This window comes from Heliconius melpomene, chromosome 19 (assembly GCF_056956725.1).
Source record: "Heliconius melpomene rosina isolate 202511_hmr_F chromosome 19, ASM5695672v1, whole genome shotgun sequence".
Taxonomy (NCBI): Eukaryota; Metazoa; Arthropoda; class Insecta; order Lepidoptera; family Nymphalidae; genus Heliconius; species Heliconius melpomene.
In genome coordinates this window covers 15229735-15236722 of record NC_140407.1, presented here as the reverse complement: position 1 = coordinate 15236722, position 6988 = coordinate 15229735, and positions in this window count along the sequence as shown.

The following is a 6988-nucleotide window of genomic DNA, read 5'->3' as shown; positions in this document are numbered from 1 at the left end:
TGTGTAAATGTGAAAGAAATTAATAATTGAATGTAGTTTTAGGGTACGCGGTGTCTCCCATCACATCCGGGCAACCTGAAATTCGCTATTTCCTGTTTTACCTTGATTTACGACGTTTATAGTTTTCAGAAAAGAATTGTGCGATATAGCGATTAACAAAATACAATTTATATTTGTAATATTAGTGACAATTTCAGTACTCTTCGTTTATTTCTTTTTTTGTCATTAAAATTGTTTCGTCTTTAATGTACTTCTTTATTAATTATAATTAAATTATAGGTATATTTTTTCTCTTTATATTTATTTACGTTTAAAAAAAATAATGTATGAAATTTATAAAAAAAAACTTTTTATTAATTTAATTTTTAATCGTGTTATTTTCTGGCTTTGCTTGCCTCTTGTGGAGCATTTGGTGTTATATATTTTGAGTGTACCGTACCGAATTTGCATAATAAAAAAAGTTTAATTACAAAACATTATTCAGCTTGTAACCATAACATAGTCTTCCCGATTTTTTTCGTCTAACGATACATATCGTTAGACGAAAAAAATCGGTAAAACATACATATGTTTTTCGTGTCTAGAACGTACTACTACTAATAGGTAAGTTAATATGTACTAATAAAAAAATATATGGACCAAAAGTATGAAATAAAGTTTAATATTACAGGAGGGCGTGTAATCTTCGTGGCATTGTGGAATTTTCTAACCGCACAGCACGTCACAAACTTAAATATCATCCACACCATCTGGATACGTGGCATTCCGGTCTACCCGCGGCAGTGTTTCCAGGTTGGTACGATATGAGTACCTTTAAAAAGCGCGTCTATCTCCACCTCAAAGGCCGGCAACGCACCTGTAGCTCCTCTGGTGCTGCACGGGGTCGTGGGCGGCGGTGATCACCATCAGGTTACCCTAACGCTCGTTTGCCTTGTCCTTTTACCATAAAAAAAATAAAAAATAATTGTGCATCTAGTGGCGTTGGCCTTCGTACCAGAGATGGTTCTGAGTGGGAATTGAACCCACAACCGTCGCGCTTACGGTCACATACACTGTGTCACTGCGCCCGAACTGCCTCAATTATGAATATCTTGATATTACAGAATATTATTTTAATATAATAATGCCAACAAACCCAATACATATACATCCATTTTTAGAACTAAACTTTTCCAATACAAAATACGATTTTTTTTCTAGTACAGTACGATCGACGAGTAGTGGCCTACCTGAAGTTAGCTGATTTGACTTTAGGACTATTCTGATATTTCATTATTTCCTTCCCTGGTGAACAACGCGCCAAAGTCAGAAAACCTAATTTCAAGGCAGCCAAGACTCGTCGGCAGTACTATACCAATACTGACCACGATGATAGGGGGTCCCCATAGATTTTAGCTTCTAGCTACTACGTGACTCGCTTACAGCTGACTTACTTAGGATATTTATCTATTTTCTTACGTTTACTTTAAGTGAGATGTCACTTAAACGCAAATGGTTTTGGGTGGAAATGTATTGTATCGTTTTAGGAGCCGAATTTCTGTAGTAATAACAGTATTGGATTGGATCAGATTGTTTTTTATTTCGTTTTGTAAGTAAAATAATTGATATAATTTAGAATTATGTATGATCTATAATTATTATTAGAATTAATTTCCATTACGGAGTGATTGACAGACAGCGCACAGAAACTATTTGGAAATAGTAATTTAACATGATATAAATGTATAAAGATGATAATCTTTTAAATATACAAATAGTATTTCTAAGAGGATGGGCTAAATTTTGAAGTTAACACATTTTATCAGAACCTAAGTCAACCTAAAAATACAAACATACATACATATACTTACAAATACGTGATATATACTGTCCTATCCAGAATTACAACCCATAACAAACGTCGTACATCAAAATAGCTGAAATTCTAAACCGTCCTAGCTTCCATTAACATCATTTGGGTCAGGCTATCACATATACCTACCTAAGAGTAATAAAACTAAGAATTTTTAATTAGTCTAAAACAACTTTGTCACTTGGAACATCTTCATGGAATTCGGCAGTAAAGACTTTATAGCTCGTGCTCGTATCACCGAGCCTCGGTTTGAGTGTCGTATCAAATATCAGTCGAAATTATTAGCGTGGGGTTGTAGTTGTAGCGTGGAAGTCATTTGTAAAATTAGTATTATTTAGATGTGATTTAAGAATTTCACTTTTGATCTCTCAATTTACGTCGTGTATTTTCTTCATAAATGATATTGACGAAGTGAGTTGTTCACAACTGGCACGTTCGAATCGGTATAACTGTACAAATGAATTAAGAATTTTATTTCATTTTAAAATAAGCTTGTTTATTTTTTTCTCATTTTACTTGTTGTTTTACTTGAAAAATGTTTGTGGAAATGTGCTTACAAAATATTTAACCAATAAGAAAGCGAAGAGCATGTCTGGTTGAACGTGCTAATCTATGAAATTATTAACTCGAATCGATTTTTTGTGTGTTGGACAGCCTTTTATGGCACTCGTTAATCCTGCTGTCAAGTCCTACATCATACATAAAATTTTTTGAGCACCCTGTCGAAGCCGCAGGTAAAATCTAGAATTTAAATAAAGCTAAAAGAACTTCCCGCTTCCACTAAGGTTCCACAAGCGAAAATTAGCATTCAACCAAAAAATTAAACAATTTAAATATGTTTGTAGTGATTATATAATCCTTTCACGCATTACTTTTAAATGCGACTGCTTACACAAACCTTTATTAAAATCTATAAAAGAGCTTCCATTAAGTAATTAAGTGAAGCGACATTTAAAATAAACATGCGCTGTTCAAGAGCGTATATGAGTTTAAACGCTTTGGGCGATGGGAGAATAATGACATTATAAAATAAATGCACGATTGTGATCTACGCCGGCGGCTCCTCGTAAACTGTTTACGATGCCACTGGACGAGCGGTCCAAGCGATGAGAGATAGCGACTTTTATATTTAATAATATAATTTGATAATTACTTCAGAAAGAAGACTGTGATGAGGGAATTCATTCCCTCGTTCTGTTTAAAAAACAAAGCGCGGCTAGGTTCCCTCTACCTAACCTGCAAAATGCGAAATAACAAAACATCTTCTTAACATTTCGTAATATCTTACATATTCAGACAATAAGATATTCAGTTTTCTACTTTTTATCTTTTTAGTGACACCGATGCATTGTTGTACTTAGAATGAATAATTATCTATATTATAATTGTAATATACTAAAATATTTAAAAGTAGACTAAACCTAGTATTCTTCTATTGTATATTAATATTCTATTCTATATTCTAAAATTCCTAAATAAAACGAAATTGTAACTTAGTTGAAAAGTGTCTCACGGTGCTTATGATAATAACAGAGCCGATTTCCATTTAAGTCAATGTATATTTGATAATAATTAGCATTTCTTAATTTCTTTAATTTAATCTACGTTTTAGTGCAGTCTCAATCTTTTTTTCACTTCGCTATGTTCTTTTATCTTACCTCCTCAATAATGTACTTTTGTAGCAAAACGTAAAAAATGTAAAATCGCGCTAATGTACGCTATACCACAAAATGTATGTTCACTATTATTCTAATAAGTACAGTAACTATAATAAAAGTATATTTTTTTATATTAAACATTCTTTCTTTGATAATAATGAGATTAGTAAAATCATTAGGAATCGATATTGTAAAATTCTTCCGTTAATGAGTGATTGATAGGCAACGCTCAGATAAATCTACTGGACTAAAACTGAATTAAAAAATTTACTTAGGTAGGTTGGGGAGTGTACAGAAGCACTAAGACTGGAAAAAATGAGATTTTCCATTTTATGTCTTAATGCCAAGTAACGGGCGTGCACTTGTATTATGCATTTTGTATTATCTAGGATACCAAATGCCGTCAGTTCTTAATATAATTAAATAAGTACACTAGATATTTCGAACAAGTTTAAAGTTAGTATTGCTATGACTTGGACTAATAGCACTATCACTTCTAATGATACTAACATTTAAAATAACAATGATAGCGATTGTGATAGTGATTTATAACATATTAAATTCGCGTTCACTAACACCACACGAGGCCAGTTGTCAGCAGGATGTCACAACCCTTTCCTAATGCGATTTGTGTTTTACGAGTTGCGTAATGCGGCCTCCAGTGTTCTGATTAGATCCAACATTAGTGACGAGTAACTCTTAGAGACTTAAAGCTCGTAAATTTTATATCTTGTAATAAACTTTAATTGAACAATGATTGTATTTCTTTCTCAACTTCTAATTTTTATCAGCTATCCTTCTGCTGTTAAAGTTTTCCGCCGAATTCTGTCATGTTTACAGTCATACGCTCGTGACCTTGCTTCACGATTCGCCTCAATTTAATCTAGTACACGTATTTCTTTCAGTTTCAAAAACTAAGTAAGAATTTTGTCAGTATAAACATTCCCAAGTAAATTCCACGATATATCTTCACGACGCAAAGGTCACGTCCTATCATAGCCTCAGCCTATATGTTATAATTAGTGAAGTCGAGGTCACGTGCGGAACAAAGTAGATTATTTGTGTTCATCCCAAGAGATATTCATTACTTGGAGTTCACCATTATTCTGCTCTCGCTGTTTCAATTTCGTGAAAGTTTCTTATGAAGTAAACGTTGCTGGAATATTTTTTTTTGTTTATTGTTTAAATTTGAACACAAAGACTTTTTTTTAAATTGCTGTAATTAGGTTATTGTGGTTGCCAATGTAGCTAAATTACATAGATACTATGATAGTGAATTTAATTGCCACTGAGTTGGTTAGAGTAGTTAATGGTAGAAGTTTCTTTTAGTACAGATTGAAAGTGAAGGACGGAGTGCTCAAAGTAGACGCGTAAAAAATAATAAATTATTATGAAATTTCGTTCTCTACTATCCACCCAATTGGACACTGAAGGTTGCGAACTTATCTTGTTACCAGAGTGCCACAAAGGTATCGTAATTATTTATCTAATTCAAGATTTTCGTAAACAGTATCTCTTTTGTTAGTTTCAACGTTCGTTGGCGTTTGTAGAGTCCTTAGTAAGGCTTGACGTCATCTACAAGACTTGCAAAGTTATCTTTGAAGTATAAGATGTTACTTGAAATCAACGTGAGCGTGAAATTGTGTTTTTGGAATTAATACCGGTTTATTATAATACAATTACATATTGTACGAAATAAACAATGCTTAACTTAGATTTAGAATCGTTATTATTATAATTTAATTAAGATTAACATATTTTCAAAACTAGTTAAACTCTTCTCAAAAATATTATATGTAGGTATAAAAAGCATAAAAAATAAATATATTGAGAGGCCAGTAGTGCGACTGTAAACACGAATGGTTACGAGTTCCATTCCCATTCAATGAAATGTAATCCTATATCTTATAAAACAAAGTCGCTTTTCGTGTCTGTCTGTTTCTAACTCTTCTTCTTCTAAACCACCCAACGGATTTTGATGCGGTCTTCACCATTAAGTCGAGTATTTTTCGTAGAAGGTTTATATATAGTTTATTATTTGTACATTCTTATGTAAATTAACATAAATACGATAAATGTGTATAAAGTCCTACCCGTTGAGACACTTTCGCGCATGCGCTGCTTTAATGGTAAGTACTACATGAAAAAAATGTACTGGAGTATTGTTCCTCTTAATAAGATCTACAAAAAAGTCCGCGACGGCATATTTGTATCTTTTAAGAATAACGTGTAGTGATCATTCTGTCTAAAAATAATAATTTCAATATATTTTTTATTGTGAGGGATATTTTTCCATAATGGTATTAATTCTTATCCTTTAAAATACTTTATTAATTTTCTACGTTAAACGAAGATAAAATTTGCTTTTTACACTATTTCGAAATTGCGAATAGTTTTACAGAAAAACGCATTTAATTGTTGACACATCAGCTGTATGTTACTCAAGTTTCACTTATCCCTCACTCACAGCATATAAATAAGTATATTAGTTACGTTGGCCATTTAATGTAGATCAAAACTGTCTTTTACTGTTTTTCATTTTAATAAGTACTTTAGAAGTTGTTACAACATCAAAAAATCCTTGCTGCGAAACGGCTCGCCACTCGCCATGCGTCCGCCGCGGCCGCCTGCCTTACACGCATCGGTGGTTCAGTGGTAGAATGCTCGCCTGCCACGCGGGCGGACCGGGTTCGATTCCCGGCCGATGCATTCTATTTAATTTTCCTCACAGTCAGCCACGTAGTGCTTGCTTTTCATCAGGGACAGAATACCCTCTTCAGCATTAACCACAAGCTCGAAAAAAAACCCGCCTGCCTTTATAGCAACGAAGATTTAGATGCGTTCGCACGTATTGGATAATTGGAGAATGTATTATTTCAGCGCGATATATTTGGTTTCATATTTTTTGCAGTAGTGGTTAGTAGGTAGGTTTTTGTTTATAATTTCTTCCGTTTAAAAATAGTCATTTAACTATCTAAAAATAGTCATTTAAATATATTTTAATAAGTACGTGAAAAGATTAGTAGCACAGATTTAAAATTACGGTACCTACTAAAAAATCCTTGCTGTGTAAAACAATTGGAAAATCCTTATTGAAACTACGAAAATGCGGGTCGCATTAGGGTTTAATTAATTTTCACATTATCTTAAGTGCTTTGCAAACATACATTATATGAATAATCCAGTAGTAAAAGCGGGCGAAGCCGCAAGAGGGTCGCTAGTATTAAATATTTTCATTTTCTCGCTCTGCTTCAAAGCGCGGTGTTGATTTCCCCTACTCGACACTCACAGAATTGGGTGGAAAGTGGGGAACAGACGTGTCTTAATGTGGACGGAGTATCTTAACACTAGGTTCCCAGAATCCCTCTGACTAATCTGCTAATAGCGGGATACAGCGTGAAGCATCCAAAAACATTGAAGTTGTGCCACAATGACAATATCATTAGAAATTTGACAGAAAAGTAAGTTGATATATATG